This window comes from Neofelis nebulosa, chromosome 4 (assembly GCF_028018385.1).
Source record: "Neofelis nebulosa isolate mNeoNeb1 chromosome 4, mNeoNeb1.pri, whole genome shotgun sequence".
Taxonomy (NCBI): domain Eukaryota; kingdom Metazoa; phylum Chordata; class Mammalia; order Carnivora; family Felidae; genus Neofelis; species Neofelis nebulosa.
Window position 1 is genome coordinate 134,748,970 of NC_080785.1, and position 21,599 is coordinate 134,770,568.

Consider the following 21,599-nt stretch of genomic DNA (forward strand, 5'->3'; position numbering starts at 1 on the left):
TTTAATCCGCCCATAGCTTTCCCACTGAACTTGAAGTGTGTTGTTTCCCAACATTCAAACTTCTTACCTTCTCACCTTCTCATGGTCTTTTCATGGTCTGGCCCCTGTGTTTCTCTCTAGACATACTAGAATAATTTTTGATCTATGAATAATCCAAATTAGTTCCTTCCTTAGTTTCTTTGTGTATTTTCCTTTATCAGAAAACAAAAACAAAAACAAAACTGGTTTTTCCCCCTTGGTATATCTCATGGTTGGCTCCTCTTGGCCATTCAATTTCTCCTTGAATGTTCTCTCTTTCACAAAGTCCTTACCATCCTAGCTAAAGTTCTCCTCCTTCAGTGACTCTTTTGTGCATTACTCCATTAATTTTGTTCAAAACATTTACCACTCCCTGAAAGTTTCCTTCTTATTACATTTAACAAATTTCAGTCAAAGATAATGTGAAAAGGCCTCTTTTTTTTATAGAGGAGACTGCTTGAATGTCATAATCGATGAGAAAAACTAAGTCAACAAAAAGAAATTACACATAAAAGCATGTGGCACAATGCCGGCACATAGAAGATAGTTTTAAATACGTTTGCTGAAACTGAAAACACAAAGCTCTGGATATCACACATAAATCATTAATCCAGTCATGGTCTTATGAATTCATGCTTCATACAGCAATCTGATTCTCTTTCCTTTTATCCTTCATTTCAAATCTCTCCTTTGATATCACCCAGTTTCCTTCTCAAGAAAACAGCATTTTTTTTCAACTAAAAAAAAATTTGTTTCTAGTAACATATGCAAACAAGCAGTCTCCACTTAAGTGAGCAAATAATTGGGTACAAACATGTGTCCTGTAATAAGCGGGAAAATGAAAAACCTAAATATTCTTTAAGAGAGATTGGGCAAGTACATTATATTGTATCTTAAAGCCTAATTATATACTGCCCTGAGGTAGACCTGGAGGGATTTTACCGGAAAAAGTTAATGATAAATTGTCCATTAAAAAATGTACAAGTAGATGTATACTATGGTAAAGCTTTCATTTTTAAAATACCTCTCTCTATGTACACATATAGACAGAAGTTGTGTCTACAGAGTGAAATTGACATTGAGCAGAGACTGTTATTTTGTATTTCCAAATCCCTGCTATGTTCTAATATTTTACTTACGTATTATGTTTTTTTAAATAATAACAAAAGCCCAACAAGCCCACTCAGATTTTAAAAACCATACCCTATGATTTTTTGATCGTTGCATGTAGCTGTGTTTTTACATCTTTATCTAATCAGCAATGACATTATTCCCAAGGTATCAAAAATTACTAATGCACTTGTAAAGCTCTATGCCGTCTAGATCAATTTGCTCTCCTCGCTTCAAGTCTAGTGTGGCAAGTTCTGCCAGGAAACTCACCCCTTAACCAAACAACACTGTGATATCCCCAGCCCAACAGGTAGGTATGGCAGCCAGCATAGAGAGAGCATATTGTAATCCTTAACTTTACTGTATACAAAAGCCTCAAATCAGACATTTTTTCCACTACTTTATTTTGGCTTTATTACGTTGGACATTCCAGAAAGCAAAGTTACCTAATTTGAACATATTTTGGTCTATTTTTTTTTTTTTTTTTTTGGTCTAGGACCTATTGATGCATTAAAAAAAAACACATTACTGGGGCACCTGGGTGGCTCAGCCGGTTAAGTGCCCGACTTCAGCTCAGGTCATGATCTCACGGTCCGTGAGTTTGAGCCCCGCGTCAGGCTCTGTGCTGACAGCTCAGAGCCTGGAGCCTGTTTCAGATCCTGTGTCTCCCTCTCTCTCTGTCCCTCCCCTGTTCATGCTCTGTCTCTCTCTGTCTCAAAAATAAATAAATGTTTAAAAAAAAAATTAAAAAAAAAAACCCACATTACTTATTACAAGTCAGCTCAATTGGAAATCACTAAAAAAATAGCTCTCATAGCCCTTGTCTGAGCAAGTTGACATTTTATAATATAAAATAAATACTTTATTATCATATCTTTTTATTCTAGAGAGAGAGCAAGAGCACATGAGTAGGTAAGAGCGGCAGAGGGGGAGAGACAGGGAATCTTAAACAGGCTCCACACTCAGCATGCAGTCGGATGTGGGACTCGATCCATGACCACGAAATCATGACCTGAGCCGAAATCAAGAGTCGCACACCCAGGTGCCCCTAAAATAAACACTTAAAAGGACAGAAATAATAAGGGATTATACACTATTTCACACATTTGTCCTAAAGAGTTATACAATAATTATCTTTTAAAGATTATTTTATTTTCAATAACTCCAAAACCTTGAAAACCTTGCTCAGAAATGTGGGAACATAATATGACTAGAAGAGAATCCTACCAGCTTGTTAAACTCTGTATTTCTCCACCCATACATTTTAGCATTGAATCATCAAAGTCAGGCATGAATAGGTAATTTCATTCTTTTTAACGTTTATTTATTTTTGAGACAGAGAGAGACAGAGCATGAATGGGGGAGGGTCAGAGAGAGGGAGACACAGAATCTGAAACAGGCTCCAGGCTCTGAGCGGTCAGCACAGAGCCCGACGCGCGGCTCGAACTCACGGACTGCGAGATCATGACCTGAGCCGAAGTTGGCCGCTTAACTGACTGAGCCACCCAGGCGCCCCGGTAATTTCATTCTTAATAAGTGTTTACCAGAATTAGTACCCTGATGACTAGGGCAGAATCATCCAAAGGCCACTGTAAAATCAATAAAAACACAAGAAAGAAATTGGAATAGACATTAAATTATGTGCTAAAAGACTTTAGCCCTTTAAATTTGGATTTAAAACTAGACTTTGTTATTTGATGCTATTGTCTGAGTATCAGAAATCATATGAAATCAAGCCACTCCTAGGAACTTGATCAAGATTGAAAATTTCAAGCTTTTTAGTCTAAGATATGACATGTCCCTGAAAACTCACATAATGGATTAACTGTAATTATAGCCTGTCTGGGAATTCAGAAGTAAGTTTCATGCTCAAAAAATTGGGGCAATGTGAAGCTTTATTGGAATAAAGTATTTTGGTGCTCGCTTCGGCAGCACATATACTAAAATTGGAATAAAGTATTTTGGATTAGGGTCCCAAGGGAAATACTTAGCTTAATTCATATTTGTAGTTCTATTTTTTAAATTTTTGAGAGACAACAAAAGAGCAAGGCAGAGGGAGACAGAGAATTCGAAGTGGACTGCATGCTGTTAGCACAAAGCCCGACCGACATGGGGCTTGAACCCACAAGCCGGGGAATGGTGAGGTCGTGACCTACGCCCAAGTCAGATGCTCAACTGACTGAGCCACCCAGGTGCCTTGTAGTTTTATTTTTAAATGACGGAGAGACAGAGACAGAGAGAGAAACCCTCATCAACCACTCAAAGTCTCTTGTATGTTACATTCTATTCATTGTGGTTTTTACTTTCCCTAATGACTACTAAGGAAGACCTTCTTTTGTGCTATTTACCTTTGTGTCTCTTCATTGAAGTATCTGTTCAAGTCATTTGCCCATTTTGTTTTCTTATTATTGCAATTTGAGACTTCTCTTCCCTGTTCTGGCTACAAGCCCTTTATCAGGTAATTGCTTGTAAATATTTTCCCCCCAGCAAATTGTCTTTTCATTCCCTGACCACAGTCTTTTAAAAAAGCAAAACCTTTAAAAACTTTTTATAAAGTCCAATTTGTCATGTTTTTGTTTTGTTTGTGCTTTTTCATCCTATCTAAGATATCTTTGCCTAACCCCAGTTATAAATATTTGTTCTTGTAATGTCTTCTAAAACTCAGAGGTCCAATACAATAGCCAACATCCACATGCGGCTATTTATTTTTTTTAAATGTTTCTTTACTATTGAGAGACAGAGAGACACAGAGCATGAGCATGGGAGGGGTTCAGAGAGGGGGAGACACAGAATCTGAAGCAGGCTCCAGGCTCTGAGCTGTCAGCACAGAGCCTGACACGGGGCTCGAACTCCCCAACCATGAGATTATGACCTGAGCCGAAGCTGGACGCTCAACCGACTGAGCCACCCAGGCACCCCTTACATTTTTTTTTTTTAGTGTTTATTTATTTTTGAGAGAGAGACAGAGCGTGAGTGGGGGACGGGCAGAGAGAGAGGGAGACACAGAATGTGAAGCAGGCTCCAGGCTCTGAGCTGTCAGCAGAGAGCCCATCGCGGGCTCGAACTCAGGAACCGCAAGATCATGACCTGAGCCGAAGTCAGATGCTTAACCGACTGAGCTACCCAGGCGACCCTTAGAAGCACTTTGTTACAAGTTTACAGTTGTATGTTTTATATTTAGTCTCTGTATATTTCAAGTCAATTTTTGTAGATGGTGTGAGGTACAAGTAGAGTTCTTGGTTTTGCCCATGAATTTCAAATTGTTCAAGTGACACTTAAAAAAAAAATCTGTTTTCATTTTTATTACTTTGTAAATTTTGTATGTGAAAGTTAATCACAAAGGCTTCCCTTTGGCATTTTTTTTAACTTCTTGCAAAAAAAGGTATACCTGGGGATAAAATATTACATGCCTGAAACTAGTTGAGTAAGGCCCACCAAATTCACCCGGTCACATTTGCATTCCCTACTGCCCTTGGTCTCCTGAATCAGCACCTGTTTCTGACATCGTGTCCAGTAGGCCTTAGGGAATTAGCCCTGGTTTATATAGAAAGGCAGCTCAAACGAAAGGGCAATTCTGCCTCTTGCAAAGAAACTACCAAATAATCTGATCAAGGTAGGAAAACCTCACTTTGGCCCCTTATGTACAAGAGATGGGCCTCTGCAAATGGACCTTTGTTGTCCTCTGCAAATGGAACAGGTGTGAGGAGGTTTGTTTGTTTACTTTCAATAAGTTTACATTTCAATTCTGCTTTAGAAGAAAAAGTAAATACTTGATTATGGGTTTCTTGAACAGGCTGAACGTTTCAGAGTCCCAACAATGTTTTGACACAGCTGTGCTTTCTGTCCATTTGGAAAGTCTCCAATATTAGGTAACTTTGAAGTATTACTGAACTGTGTATATCAACCAACAATTCAGTCTGTACAAACTGTTCAGAGCAGGAGTCCTCAAACATTTTCTATAAAGGACCAGAGAGTAAATATTTTACTCTTTCGGTGTCATATGATCTGAATCACCAGCACTCAACTGTGCTGTTACAGCACGAAAGCAGTCACAGATAATATGTAAACAAATGAGCTTGAGTGTCTTCCAATAAAACTTTATTTAGAAAAACAGCTTCTGGGGGCGCCTAGTTGGCTCAGTCGCTTGAGCGTCCAACTTCGGCTCAGGTCGCGATCTCACAGTCTGTGGGTTCGAGCCCCACGTCGGGCTCTGTGCTGCCAGCTCAGAGCCTGGAGCCTGCTTCAGATTCTGTGTCTCCCTCTCTATTTCTGCCCCCTCCCCTGCTCATGCTCTGTTTCTGTCTCAAAAATAAATAAAAACAGTAAAAAAATTTAAAAAAAAAAACAGCTTCTGGGCCAGATTTGGCTTGCAGGCTGTAGTTTGCCTACCCCTGATTTAGTGTTAAAGTTCTTTCCTCCAACTCTTTAAAATTTCAGTGCAGTTTGTGTAAAAATAAATGAAATGTAAAGATTATTCATTTCCTTTCAAGTGATTTCTAGGAATGTGACTTTTTTTTTAATGTTTATTTATTTTTGAGAGAGTGAAAGCTGGGGAGGGGCAGAGAGGGGGGTGGACAGAGAATCTGAAGCAGGCTCCGTGTTCTTAGGGCAGAGCCTGATGTGGGATTCAAACTCACAACCCATGAGATTATGACCTGATCAGAAGTCAGATGCTTAACCAACTGAGCGACCCATGCATCCCAGGAATGTGGTATTTTTTTTTTTTTTAAAGTTTGCATTACCTGGTTTTTTTTTTTTTTTAATGTTTATTTATTTTTGAGACAGAGAGAGACAGAGCATGAACGGGTGAGGAACAGAGAGAGAGGGAGACACAGAATCCGAAACAGGCTCCGAGCGGTCCGCACAGAGCCCGACGCGGGGCTCGAACTCACGGACCGTGAGATCGTGACCTGAGCTGAAGTCGGACGCTTAACCGACCGAGCCACCCAGGCGCCCCAGGAATGTGGTATTTTTAACAGCAGTGTAAAAGTCATGAATGTTTCCTGTTAATATATATCACAATTTCTATATATTTTTTTCTCATTTAAAAATTGTGTATTTTGCCATGCATTTAAAAAAAAATAAAGACAACTGAATGAGGTAATATAATTCTTAAGGAACTGTCCTGGGAATTGTTTGATGCAAGCTTATGACTTTGGTAGTTATCTAAATAAACACAGTAGACCATATGAGTATAAATGCTAGCAATCTCCCAAACCTCTTAATGACCAGAATAGGAGACTGGTATAATGATGGCTACTGAGTCCAGAATGCAACCATTATAATAGTAAGGGGAATAAAGATTAATGATACACTCAAGATAGTCTAACATTAGTCTTCAAATGTCTATAGAGCACTGGAGACACATGAACGGTAAAATCAGTAAATCAGGCTGACAAAAGGCATATGCAAATGAAGTGGGAACCCTAAGCTAATTGGAAGAGACAATCAGAGACCTGGGTTCAAATTCTGACCCTCTACTTATTAACTCTGGGTTTGGGAAAAATCACTTTAAAGAAAACCTTTAAATATACTCATCCCTTCCCCCAGCCCCTAGCATTTTCTTCTCAAAAATGTTAGGTTACTCTCCTGCAGCTAACTTCCTTGCACCCCCTTTTAAAGAGGGGGCACTAACAGGTCCAACAAAACCTGCCCCAACACTTGCAGGGCCTGAAGCAAGAGCACAAATGGAGACCACCTCCCCAGCCCACCGGCCTCTCCTCGCCCAACTCCAGTCTGTACTAGGAAGAGTTAAGCACATGATTTTGGACAACAAAGCCCTTCAGCTCCACCTTAGAAATATCTACTCTTTGGTGATCCCATATACACACACTCCCAGAATTCCTTTCTGACCTTGAGGTAATAAACTCATGAGAAAAGGAACTTGAAAACAGGTTCAGGGCCACTTGTGCTAAGAATCTGAGGGTCTCAAATACCCAGAGCATGGTGTGGGTGGGGGGGCATGGGTTCTGGATGGACACGTTCCCTTAGCTCAAAGATTCTCATGGGGAGAGGCTCAACCAGAAGAGGCCAGAGCTTCCCTCTAAAGCTCAAGGCCTAGAGTGGGACCAGTGGTCTGGGTCTTAAGGTTGTATTGACTACAAATGGTTGATGAACCAGATCTAAGAATCAGAGAAATAATGAGGCTTTCTGCCAGGCAAGTGGTTGAGTAGATTAATAACTGAGAGTATGTGTAAGTCTAGACATCTTCTTTTCCTATGTTCCCAGAAACTGATAATAATACATAACAGCAAGCTATTTGTCTTGTTTTTTTAATGAGTACTGGCCCCAAAGTCAGCCCCATGTAAAATTTCATGTGTATATATAGCAATTCCATATGGGAGCAATATTTTAAGGACCAGCTTTCTATACATATCATTATTTAAGTGACATTAATGTCTCTACCCAGTTTTCCTACGAATTAGGGGTGTGTAAAAATCCTGCTTTATACGTAATTGAATGGTAGGGCAGAGCTACAGGATGTTGCAAAATGATCATACCACAGTTACCTGAGAAGTCGATAATTAAATGGTAGCAAAACAGCAGCCTTTTAAATCCTAGGTATAGGGTATTTGAAAAATTGGGAAGGGGTTTGAGAACTTTGATCACAGAAGAGTTTACAGCCTTCTCAATTTTAAGAGATCCCCATCAGCCTCACAGTTCAAGGCAACCTGGATGTTTCCACCTAGAATAATTTAGACAGAGGGAAAGAAAGGAAGCATTTCCATCTGAAGCCAGGATAACTTCCAGACTTGAAATTTCACAATGTTACTAGCCCTAACACAAGGGAAACAAAAGAAGCAAATAAACTATTGGGATTACATCAGTATGAAAGTCTTTAAACATCAGAGGGAACTGTCAACAAAATAAAAACTTGATCCACTGAATGGAAGAAAATATTTGCAAATGATATATCTAACAAGGGATTAATACACAAAATATTTAAACTAGTTATACAACTCAACATCAAAAAATAAATAAATAATACAAATAAAAATTGGGCAGAGGACCTGAATAGACATTTTTCCAAAGATGACATAAGAGATGGCCAATGGTCATATGAAAAGATACTCAACATCACTCATCATGAGGGAAATGCAAATCAGAACCATATTGAGATTATCACCTTACACCTATCAGAATGGCTAGAATAAAAAAAGACAAGAAATAACACGTGTTGATGAGAATGTGAAGAAAAAGGAACCCTTCTGATCTTTCAGTGGGAATGCAAATTGGTGTAGCCACTGTGGAAAACAGTATGGAAGTTCCCCAAAACATTAAACGTAAAACTACCATATGAACCAGGAATTCCACTATTGGGTATTTAGGCAAAGGAAACAAAAACATTAATCTGAAAAGATATATAGACATAAGGACCTTTATGTTTATTGCATCATAATTTGCAATAACCAAGATATGTAAGCAAGGCAAGTGTTTATTTGTTTACTGATAGATGAATGAATAAAGATGTGGTGTGTGTGTGTGTGTGTGTGTGTGTGTGTGTGTGTGTATAACATATTTTTTCTAGATAGGATGTCATCTTGCCATCTGCAACAACATGGATAGACCTAGACGGTATTATGCTAAGTGAAATAAGAGTGAGAAAGAAAAAAGCCATATGATTTCACCTATATGTGAAATTTAAAAAACAAACAAGCAAACAAAAAGCAGAATCAGACCTGTAAATGCAAAGAGGGAAGATGTGTTGGGGGATGGGCAAAATGGATGAAGGGCAGTGAAAGATACAGGCTTCCAGTTACGGAATGAATAAGCGATGGGAATAAAGGTGCAGCATAGGGAATGCAGTCAATGGAAGAGAAAAAGCTATTAGCTACTCTAACACGCCTAGTTCCTCCTGCAAGTTTGTCCAGCTCAGAGTCATCCACTTTGAGATCTGTTAACTTGGGATTCTGGAGGGATGCTTCAGGAATAACTGGCTACAGAGGCAGAGCTACATGAGCTGTTCAAGGCTTGGATGATGGGAGAAGCTGCCAGTCTCACACGGCTCTACTCTGAAATGCCTGGAGTCCCTCAAGAGAAACCAACCCCAGGAGAACTTAGCAGCAACACCTCTTGGCAGTTGTGTTTCTCAGTCTCTGTCTTCTCACAAGACCTGGGCACGGCTGCTTTCTAGTTCTGCTTGTGCTCCCCTTTTCCCCTTTTGCTTCAGAAATGGATAGGACTCTTCCTACCGGATAATCTCTGGAACCCAGCATCCAAATCCTCGAAGCTCTCACCTCCCTTCAGGAACTCACCTGTCTCCTCTCCCTTAGCCAAAAGAGTGGCTGAACTTCCAGTGTCTGGTTGGGCAGGTAACTAAACACATGGTAACACGTGGTACTAGCAAGGGATGAAAACTCAGGCATACGTTTTTTCCCAGCCTTTGTTTCAGGTCTATGATTTTACCATATTCTGAGTCAGGCTCCAGTGATCTACATTTTTTCCTACATCATTTCCTAACCTGGGAGCTTCTTAAAAAGAGAGATGAAATCTCACCCCTTACTGATTTCAGAGCAGCATACGTGACACACAACCCATGCTCAGGAAATATCCCTTTATGGATTATTAAATCGATGTCGGTAAACAGGTATTTGGAATGACGAATGATGACCTATGAAGGAATGTTTAGCACGGAACCTGACAAGTAGCATCAAACCCTGCATTTGGGATGGAGACTAGAAAACAACGGATCCATCTGGTGCACATGACAGTCCCATGCTATGTCGAGACGCTCTTGCCACATGTGCATCGCTCTTGGTATCTCCCTGCATAGAATTTAACTGCCCTCCCATGTAATAATTTGTGCATGGGCTTGTCTTCTCTCACCTCCCTGCCATGTGCTCCTCCAAGGCAGATATGCCATCATAGGAGTGGCATGGAGCACTGGGTATAACTAGTGACCATAAATCATTTGTCAACAGATGGACTAATGAAGGAGGCCCTACTCAGACACGGGTCTCTTAAAAACACACTGAGATACAGAAGTTAATGGCTTTATTTCATTTTATTTTTTTAAATGCTCTTTCTTTTTTTTTTAACATTTATTCATTTTTGAAAGGCAGAGAGAGACAGAGAGCGAACGGGGAGGGGCAGAGAGAGAGGGAGACACAGAAAGAGAAGCAGGCTCCAGGCTCCGAGCTGTCAGCACAGAGCCCGACGCGGGGCTCGAACTCACGGACCGCGAGATCATGACCTGAGCCGAAGTCGGCCACTTAACCGACTGAGCCACCCAGGTGCCCCAGAAGTTAATGGCTTTATAAATTTATTTTTATTCTTCTCATTTTAGAGCTTTGGAAGCTGAAACTCCTAGAGGCCCAGTAGCTATACCTCCAAGTCACGAGTGAGGAAGCAGCACAGTGTACTAGAGAATTTTGCTCGTTTTTTTTTCTTAAGTTTTTTAAGCATTTATTTGTTTTAGAGAGACACAGTGCGAGCAGGGTAGAAGCAGAGAGGGACAGAGACACAGAATCCGAAGCAGGCTACAGGCTCCGAGCTGTCCGCGGAGAGTCTGATGCGGGGCTTGAACTCATGAAGCGTGAGATCATGACCTGAGCTGAAGTCAGACATTTAACCAACTAGGCCACTCAGGCGCCCCTGAAAATTTGGCTCTTCTTAAGGAAACGCTAGTCATTTGGAAGGATGTAAGAGAAACGTTTAAAACATAATCACACTTTTTTTTTTTCTATAAAACATGTTTTACTTTATTGAAAATTTGTTATAATAATTATTGGAATAAATCAGATAGTAACTGAGATTTGGAAACAATTTTTCATATGGATATTATTGTTATGCCAGTGTATTTTATCTGCAAAATATCTAAATATAAACTGTTATAGAAAAGGTTTTAAGCTCTCAAATCATTCAGATTTTCCTTGCATCAGATTCTATAGAATCTTTCAGATGGCATGTTTTTCCTGCCTCTAAAGAATCAGCTTTTGTTTTTATAATTGTTCCACATAAAACATAATCACACTTTAAAATGTCTAAGTTGGGAGGTTGTGATTTTTTTTCTCCCTTTTTCTATTTGATGCATTCGATTATTGACTTCCATCATGATTCTGTTAAGACACCACAAAATTTCCTTTCAGAGGAATAACATAATTCTATGCAGTGAGAACCCAACCAGTCTCGCATGGTCAATAGCAATTATAGCTATTGACTGCTTAACCTGTGCTAGTCACTAAGAGCGTCCACATGAATCATTTGCCATTTTACAAAAGAGAAAATTGAGGTTTGGGAGAGATACCTATCAATGCTTTCATGCATAGAAAGTAGGGAAACAGAGTAGAGATTCACATTTACCTGACAGTGGAGGCATGTTCTGGACTGCCATGCTGTGAGGGTTTGTTTTCCAGGGGGCTGTCAAGAATGGCAGGGAGAGCTTCCTCTGGGGAAAGTGGTCTAGCATCATACATTTCCATGGCTCTCAGGCTACCCCTTTATCATAGACCTTTACTACACGTTCCCGTGAAGGTACTCACCAGACAACTATTTACTGAGCATTTACTAAGTCCCAGGCATGGGGCACAGCAGTGAAGAAGACAGATAAAATAGCCCACCCTGTCCTTTGGTCGGAATGTAAGCTGCATAAAGACAGGGGATATGTTTGCCTTCCTCCCTCTCCCTTCATTCTTGCATAAATGAGATAATTAAATCTACTGAGATTCAAAGCACTGAATAATTGCTGCGAGACAACAAAATACAAGCTCAAGCTATACACAAAGACATTTCATCCAATGCTTATTTCAGGACAAATGAGAACTGTTTAGTATTGGTGTGCCATGCAGGGAACGCAGGATTAAATGCAGATTGTGAAGGAAAACAAACACAGGCAATAATTTATTTTGTTTACTCAAACATAAGTAGAAACTAATTGCTCTTCAACCTGAACATAATCGTTGTGGCCTCGAGGCTTAAAGGTGTTCATTTCAAATAAGGTTTATTACCGGAAAGAAGCATCATGTGTAAAAACCTATGTTAATGAAGCTGAGATTCTGTAATTATAATCACGAGAAACCCAACCCTGGGTTATGCCCCCATTATGATCTCTACTGTGCTTGTGTATGAGATGATCATTTCTCTTACGGTGTGCTCAAGGTGAACACAAGGATGGGAAATGCATCGACGGCGACAAAAGACAATCCTTTTACTTTAATAAGAATAATCTCAGAGCATCTGTTACTGAATCCCTCAGCTCACAGAAGCACAGTGTAGACAGAAAGGCACGGGTAATGAAAGAAGAATTCATCAGTTCCCCAGATACCATTTTACCTGCTGAGCGTGCCTGGGGGCAGACACCTGCTAGATGGTAATTAGGTGTTTTCAAAACCCTCCAATTCATCTGATGGCTCTTTACCATTATCTCTCAGAATAACTTCTCCAAACTCTCACTTCTATCCTAGATAAAAGTGCTTTGTGATTACAATTCTGTGATTACAAAAGTGTAGGGTATGGACACATGTTTGTATATTATTTAGACATGTTAATGACAGTGTCGTCTTTGTTAAAGATCAAACTCCTACAATAGTCTAATCTGCGATTTAAGAGTAGAGGCTTGGTTGTTCCAAATGCCAGCTCTGCCTTTTACAAACTGGGTGGCCTTAGGGAAGTCACCTAACCTCCCTGAGAGTTAGTTTCCACAGCTGGAAAACACAACTAGTGCTCCTCCTTCACAAAGTGTCTCCAAGAACAGAATAAGATAATGTACCCTAAACATTTTCAGCACAGTGAGAGGCAGGAAATCTCTGAGGCCTGCTCTAATCCTTTGGCAAGCCATTTACTCTCTTTGAGCCCAGTTTCTTCATCTGTACAAGGGGGATACTGAGAGTACCTAATTCATAGGCAATTTTGCCAGGATTGAACTACTTAACGCACAGCAAGTGTTTAACCTAGTGTCTAAGACATAGTAAGTGTTCCATAAATGTCACCTGTTAGTACTGTGTTGTTGCTAATATCCTCATCCTCATCATCATCATCACCTGATAATCTACTGTAAGTCAGAGACCAGGGTTTACAAATGTTTCCTCAGCCCAGATGCTAGGGAGCTAAAAATTCTTTAATATTTATGGATAGCTATCATGGAAACTTGGGGGTGAAATCTCTACGGAGTAAAGACATACCACTAGGGAAGGAAGGACTTGCTATTAAATAACAAGACATTAAACCCACGATATGAAAAGCCAGGGAGTTCCAAGACTAATATAAAAAGCTCTTCAAGTGTGAGTGCTGGAGAGCACCAGGCCAAGCAATCTCATTGCAAAAATCTCTCTGAATAGTACTCTTTGAATTAATAAAAATTTTTATTAATGGTAAGGTCACTTAAACTCAGGCATGTTTCCATTTGAATTGGTATCAAGAACCAGGAATTTCTTCTCATGGGAAGTGAGAAATGAGAAAATGTGTAAGCAGAAGAGTTCAGAACCTAAGAGCTGTATCCGATGTGGGCAGAACAGGAGTGTCTGGGGAGCTGTAGACACAACTTGGAAAACAGCCGATCAGATCTCTCTGGCCTGAAGAGGAGGGACCAGAATGCTGCCTGCCTGAGGCCAAGCTACTGAGGGGTGAAGGGCCTCTGAGAGGGTCACGGTCCATTTCCTGTGATGGGTGGCCTTGCACACACTGCTGTTGGAGGAATTCTTTGAGACTCCCAAGAGTTATTCTACAAGATGACTCCTCATTAACTGGAGAAAAATGGCCAGGAAGAGCAAAAGCAACTTTCAATTATTGTTGAGCACCAGAGTCCTTGTTCAATTTCTTTTGCCTCCCTTCCTTCCTCTGATTTTTCATATCACCCTACAGGCTGATACCTAGGGGAAGGAAATAGAAGGAAGCTACGATTCAGGCACAACACTGTAGAATAGGTAACCCTATGTCCACTTTACAGATGAAAATACTAAGGTTCATGGCAGTTAAACAACTTGCCCAATATCACATAGCTAGGAAGTGGCAGACACAAGATAAAAGTTAATCTTCCCCTTTTCTCCTTCCATGAGAACTGACATGTGTCTGTTTGTTCCACATTGTCACCTCAGTGTCTGATACTTTCTAAGCATTCTTTAATGCGTATTATTAAGACAACATACTTTCTCACTTACATGCAAGACCTGACTCTTTTTAGTATTTGTTGCTAAATGGACATAAGGGAGTCTGTTTCTTTTATCCATTCATCATTTACCTATTTAACAAACAGTTATGAGACCCTAGTAGGTTCCCGGCACCAACGGATCATCCATTTCAGGCCCTTGTGGATCTTATATTCTCAAGGAGGAAGTGAGACAATAAGTGATAAACTGAATAAATAAACAAATTGTTTAGGATGTCCAAGAAAGATTCATTGATCCAGAGGAGATGAATGATCTAACCACCCATGAACCCATCGAAGTTGGAAATCATAACTTAATAGAATTAGAGTTTGGATAAGTATAATGTTTTTGAAAATATTCAGCTGATGTACTTTTCATTCCTCTTAAATCACCATACCCTGGTCTCCCTCGCCGGCCCTAAAGGGTTTCAGCACCTCAGAGAAAGGGCAGGGATCACCTAGAATAACAAAATCCTTGCTCCATATTGACTGTCAAATTAGGCTTAGTTTGAGTCCATAACAAGATCATAGTTCTGACAGTCAGGCGTTGTCAAAAAAGAAAAAAAAATTCTCAAAACTTCCTTTCCATATCAAGAGACAAGTCTGATGACTGCCAGCAGTAGACAAAACTCAGGATAGAACATAATGTAAATTCCCATCTAAGTGGGGAATAGAGAATGCTTCCAGGGAGGTCGGAAACTAGGGTTCTTATTTCTCATAAACCCCTTTCCACTGCTGGGGACCAATCTCCAGGAGGAGTCATAAAAACATAAGATATATTGACACAGGATGCTGTGAGCATCTTTTCACCTGTAACTCAAGAAAGTGTTGCTAACAGTATGCACCCTTCTGATATGGGATAGCCACCACACATTATAAATGGATACAGGGCAAAGGCAGTCAGAAAATGACTCCATCAGACTGAGCCACCTCCCCAGAATCTACCGTGTGGCCTCATGGATCACTTATGATACAGAAAATATCTGAAAGGATTTCTTGGGTTGCTTGATTTAAGAACCAAGAACCTGCCACAGACACACCAGGATAATTTTTAAGGTCTTTCTCATAGCTGAAATGAGGGAGACTGACGCAAGAGGATCTCCTGAGCCATCAGTAAGAAAATGAGACCAATTTATAGCATGGAAAACGGGAGGTGGAAGGGACAGCCACTATGATCCACTGGGTGAAAAGAATACCGTCACCAGCTGTGAACTTGGTGGCTGAACAAGAATGATGTTAAGGGAGCTAAATAAGAATCCAGGCAAGAGTCTTGCTACTTATGCTTACTGCAGTTTTCCTTTCTCCATCACCATGAGTACAGAAAAGCTTTTTATCTATGCCTAACGCCATCTTGGATTTTCGGGAAGGACAGGGGAAACTTTTGAGAGAAAATAAACATAGATGAAAGGGACTTTCAACCATTCCTTTGTGAATACTCACCCAAAAGAGGTTGAACTAATTTGAAAGAGACAGTTTACAACCAGCAGGGAATGAAATACCTACAATCAGGCTATTCCCAGGCAACCTCGTTCAGCTAGAGACAATAACGCTGAGTTGTACGGTGTAAATCTTGATCACTGTGTAAATGGGCTACTGACTCAGCAATTATGATTTATCCCACATTATCCTATATGCACATGGGGCCAGCTGGTTTTATTTTGGCACGTTTGAGAAGTACCATCGCTATTCTGGTAGGTCTCCAGATACTAAGAGTTCCTGTTTATGACTGCTGGGAGTTGTTGTTTTCTTTGTTTGTTTGTTTTGCTTTTTTGTTTGTTTTGGAAAGAGGAAAAAGTGTTCTTCTGCCTGTTGATATACCTGTAAACTCTTTGGGGAAAACTACTTAATAAGCTCCCTGAGAGATTTACCTCAGAGAGAAGGAAGACTTGACTGGCACAACAGGACTCAATTTCTTTTTCTCTTGCGCATTACAAGAGATCACTCATCTATCTAAACTTCCTTTGAATAAGTTGAAATCTCTCACCATGCCGGTCCTTATTCTTCATAGTGTCTACCTAGACAAATATAGCCCTCATCTCCAATCATTTGCTTATCTCCATCTGCTCAGAGCCTTCCTTTCTGAGTAGGACTTTCTTTTTCTCTGTAACAAGTTACTTTGACTAATGTACATCTTAGTAGGTCTTATTCCAAACCTTGACTCAGCAATTCAGCTCCATAGGGAACACATGGGTAAGTGGGTTGAGTAAGGAGGCTGTTAGAAAGGGCTTCTTCTAGAATTTGGGATTAGGTAATTGAGATATAGAGTATTAACTTGGTCATTTTGGTGGTTTCTTCATGTTTTTGTCTGTATTCAAAAATGATTACAGTCACTGTCTTGATCAATTAGAGTCAAAGAAAGACCTTCCTGATGCTGATGTTCTGTGAAATTCTTTACGTTCAACAGAGAAAATCCAATTTTCAGTGCTGCTTTTCCCTTGCTCAGTTTGGTCATTTATTTACTCAGTTGTAGTAGTTTATCAAAATTGATAATTAGTTCATTAATTGGTCTGCTTGCTTGATATTTCATCCATTCCTTATATTAGAAATAAGCTCTAAAAAAAAGATACCATGTCTAACTGATTCATTATTGTATCCCAAGTGACTGTTCAGTGCCAAAGAAGAAAGCACCCAGTGGATTGAGAAGTCTTGGAAGGTCTCACTCAAATCAGACACGTAATAATTCCATTACATCTTCTAGCTCACAACACTGGAGACATGAGAATGGATAGAAAGTCAGCCACTCAGTCCAGACTTCAAAAAGCAAAACTTTTCAACAAAAAGTTTTTTAAGACATACCATATGCCCGCCGAGCTAACCACTAGGGTATATTTTTTTTCTTAGACTGTTTGTTTCAGAGAACCTGCCAAGCGTTTTAAAATGCCCAATTATCAATGTTCCATCGTCCCTAGAGGGAAGCCTGTGGGTATCCTGGATGATCACAAAGAGGATTTCAAGAAGCATTAACTTATATTGTCATTTAGGCGGGAAAATCATTCACCTACAACTGTCCAGCTGATCAGAACAACATTCGACAACCAAAACAACGTTCATCAAGAAAGCCATTCTGGAATAGATCGTTTTTTTCAGACTTGATTCTAAGACATTTCAGTAGTTGGCTCATTGATATTTAACTGACATCGGATTTTTTAACAGAGTAAGAATTTTTCCCATGTGTTAGGACACATATGTATTTTGGTTTCTGGAGGATGAAAATCTTCTAAGAACAGATTTGGGCTCAGAGAAACAAAGGTCTTACTGACATTGATTTTCAGTAGCATCACCACTAATGTCCTAGTTTTCTATGACATGTTGCTGAGTAGGTTAATTGATTATCTCATCCAGATGAAACTCATCCAGCCTCTCCTGGTGTCAGAAACTTTGCCAGGTGCCATAGAAACAGTAGTGAATAGAAAATGTAATTTTTGCCCTCTGAGGTTATAGTCACAAAGGAAAGCTGATACTGAACAAAGATTACTAGTGAGCTGAGGGTTACAAAAGGCAAAGTACACAATACTACCAGAGTGCATATAGGAAATCTGTCCAGACCCATAGGGTCACAGTTGGAGGGGAACAGCATAGGGTAAAAAAAACCCAGGATAATAGCATTAGCTGAGATGTCTTTGCATGTCTTTAGAGTTGTAGTTTCAAATCTTACATTTTTAATTCCAATGATTCAAATCTCAATGTAATCTTAAGATTCCAAATCTTAATATAAAGATGAATTGTCAATATCCTGGCTATGATAATAACTATAGTTTGGCAAGATTATTACCATTGGGGGAAAGTGGGTAATGGGTACAAAAGATCTCTCTGTATGTGCATCTACAAGAATCTCAAAATAAAGGTTTAATTAAAAAAATGAAAATATATCTTACAGGGATTTGTTTGTTTTATGTGTTGAGGAGCATACTCTTGAGTTATCAACAAATGACCGATATTTCTGCCATCACAACTCCAAAAATACTATAATTCTCAGCTAGTAGGATGTCTGGTTCACATTAATTGCTCTTGACATCTTTGTGATTGAATGAAGGAGGGAATTCTTAGTGAGTACATGGGCTCAGGTTGCTAATCTCAACTGCAAAGTCTTGGTCATTGTGGTGAAATATTCACTTAGTGTTTATGAAGGGTTCTTGAGAGGTCAGCCAGCCAATTTCATTTTCAGAGATCACACATATAATAGCTTCTGTGAGTCATGAACATGTTTTTTAACTAGAAATTGTAATTCAAGCCAGGATTGTTTATATTTCTCTCTTTAATATTTTATCCTTTATTCCTAACAAGGCCTAGCCCAGACATCAAGGGACCATGTAAATACAGATGGCTGAATTATTAAAAGGATTCTCTCTGAGCATGTCAAGGACTATACAAGGCTTTTCAAGTTAACACTTCCATCTGGGTGAGGAGGGTCAGGACCACACTCCAATCACAAAGATTAGAGTTGGCACAGTCAACCATAATAATATGGACCCTGGGATTCATGGCTTGGTTTCCCTGAAAAGTGTATTAATAGCCCCTATTTATTCAACCTCTAATCTAAATAAATTTTAGGATCTGCCTTTTCTCCTCTACCCTCTCTACCCTACACAGAAGCTAGACAAACACACATTTTCTCCACCTTCTCCAAGTCTCTAATTGGATTTTAGAAGTGTTCTTATTGGCTAATACCTTCATTGCCAATTGATCCATCCATGTAACATCATGATTAGGAGAAGGAGCTAATATTTACCATCTACTTACTATACAACAGAGAATGTGTTGAAAATTTTATAAAATTCATATCGCCTCAATTAATCTTTACAAAAAGCATTATATCCATCTTACAAATGATTCAGCTGAGGCACAGCAAGATACATTGCCTTGATTAAGAGCATTTAGCCAATGCTGATAATCCCCAAATTTAAATTGCCAGTGCTGGCCTCTCTCTCTTGAGGTTTTGACCCATATATCTAGTTTCCCCCTTGAACATCTCCAGCGGCATGTCTAATAAGCACCCCAGAGAATATACAAAACCAAATGCTGACAGCCCTTCCCTCCACCCCCATGAAAACCTTTGCTCCCTCACTATCCCCCATCTCAGTGACTGACAACCAGAATCTCTTTAGTTGCTCAGGCCAAAAACTGTAGAGTCATTGGGAACATCTCCTTCCTGCTCACCCTACATGCTACTTATCTGCATATCCGATCAACTCTACCTTCAAAATAGAGCCAGAATGCGACTATTTCTTGCCATTTCTGGTGATGCCACTGTAATCTCTACCTTGTCAACCGTAAGTGCTTTTTCCAATGGGTCTTTCCACTTTCACACGTGGCTTTCTATAGTCTATTCAAACACCCAGAGCGATACTAATCTTTCAAAATTTTAAATGTTGAATCACTCCTTGGCTCAAAACTCTCATTGTATTTATTATTTTGTCATCCCTATCTCTTAGCATAGCTCAGATTGAAGGAATCCGTACTCGTATTAGGATCTCAGAGCATTTTGGTGGTAACTTCCGGCAGTAATATCGAAAAACCCAAAGGCTAAAGATTGCTGGATTGCTAGAAACTGAGAAATTATTTAGTGATATGTTCTCATTTTACAGAGCAGGAAACTGAAGTTCAGGAATATCTGATGACCTCCAAGGTTAAGCAGCTAATAAGCAGTTTCATAGTGAGAATTCGCGGCTCCTGGCCAGGGCTTTATACATGATGCCACACTGTCTCCACCCACCTGGTGGCTATGAGTGGAAACCTCTGTATGTGTCAAAACCACAAGTGATCAATAAAACCAAAATCAATGGAAAGATAAATTCTGCGTATTTGCCTGATACCACCTTTTGACTCAGGCTGTGAAGAGAGCCGGATAATACAATTGTTACATTATTTTTAGTTAAATTAAGATAGGCTATGGATGCTCTGTGAGTACATATTATTATTTCCAAGCCCATATTACAATGTTATTTATACAAAGTCTCTTAATGACCTTGGAAAATAAAAAACCAGAACTATTAACCTTCTAACTCATGATATAGATTGTCTCAGTAAAAATAAATATTGTTTCCCCAAACTAAATTTAAACGACCTTATTTTATTTATCATGGAAGCATAGGAAGACAGAAACACGAGTTGTGTCTAACATTGTTGTAGCTAAAGAATCCAGCACGTAGTACTAGCACAACAAATATTTATTGAAGAAATGATTGCATGGAAGCCATTTATCACAGAAATGTTTATCATAGACAAAACTTAGAAACAATATAAATGCCTAGTAGTAAGAGATCCGATATATAATTTATGGCACATTTATACAACAAAATAAAACTCCCGTGAACTAGAAATGTATTTACTGGCCTGGAAGACATTCAAAGTATGCTGCTTTATTACAAAAGCAAGTTATAAAAAGTTCAGGTTTAGTATAATATTAAGTTTTGAATATGAGGATGGTTGGATGAAGCGGAAAAAGGGAGGGAGTGCAAGAGGAAGAAGGGAAAGAACGAAAGAGGAAGAAAACGAGGGAAGCAAGGGTGAAAAGTAAAGAAAGAAAAACAAAACACAATACAAAAGGGTATTTTCTAAAATGCCTTCTCTAGGTGATAGCATTAAATAATCTGTATTTTTATGTTTTTGTGTTAAAATGAATTGCTTACACGAACATCAATCATTGTTTTAAAAAATGCCCAGCACAGAGAGGCAAATTTCATTGGCAACCTCATGTCCTCTGAAGCAAATGCAAAATATTGAGAGTAATTATTTTCTTTGATTAACACAATACCAAAGAGCCCTCCAAACCAAGTGAACATCTATTTCCCAGCATTTTCAGCTATTGTCTCAAAAAGGATTTCTACTGAAGTATCTGGGTATGAAAGCTTTATGGATTTTGCAAATCAGATTGAATTCCTTTCTAAATGCAATTCCTGCACAACAGTGGGTATCCAATGGTAACTAGGCAGGGTTATTTGAACAATGCATAAATATTTCATAGTGTGCAAAAAGCCACAAATGCCAAACTCTACAATGTCTGCAAACATGCAAGATTTCCAGTTCCAAGGATGTAATTATTGTCTTGGGATTTGTGGGGTGTCTTGTTGAAGACCCTTTGTATTTTGATAAAACGATGATCTTGCAGGCAAAATGATGCTGTAACTCTCCTGCTAACCTCAATGGTCCTGATCAAGGGGAAAGATTCTTTTTGTGAACCCTTTAAGAGAAGACTACCTAACGTCTTTTGTTATCTAATAACATTCAAGAACTCTCTCCACCAGGCCACTATCTGGGAAAATGGGTTTACCCCACAATAAGTCTGACAACTTCAAAATCATGATTATTGGCATCAGGCTGCCACCGCTCTTTAAGGGTAAATTAGAAATAAATAATGTTTTCTCATCTTCTCCACATTCTCATTACAGAA

The 21,599-nt window shown here is 39.3% G+C and overlaps 1 protein-coding gene across 3 annotated transcripts in view; it reads right to left on the minus strand.

Moving 5' to 3' along the window:
* Positions 1 to 21,599, minus strand: part of TAFA1 (TAFA chemokine like family member 1) — a 509,748-nt gene that overhangs the window by 416,391 nt on the left and 71,758 nt on the right. The window lies entirely within an intron of this gene.